Below are 231 nucleotides of genomic sequence, written 5' to 3' on the forward strand. Positions count from 1 at the left end.
CTTACCTCCCCCCACCCAACAATATTTTATTCAAGCTGGCACCCTTGGAGCCGTACATTTATCTTTCCAGGGCAGCAATATCAGACTTTTAGCCACAGTAAGGGCATGGAGAATCCATTTATGTTGTCCAGTTGTCAAATTCCAAATAGTAGATATGTAGTTCAAAAGAGTATTATCCTCTGAAAATTTTAGCATTTTTCACACAGTCATTGTTATATAATCCACTGCTTC

This window comes from Podarcis tiliguerta (genome assembly GCF_965153285.1).
Source record: "Podarcis tiliguerta genome assembly, chromosome: Z".
In the NCBI taxonomy this organism is placed as follows: domain Eukaryota; kingdom Metazoa; phylum Chordata; class Lepidosauria; order Squamata; family Lacertidae; genus Podarcis; species Podarcis tiliguerta.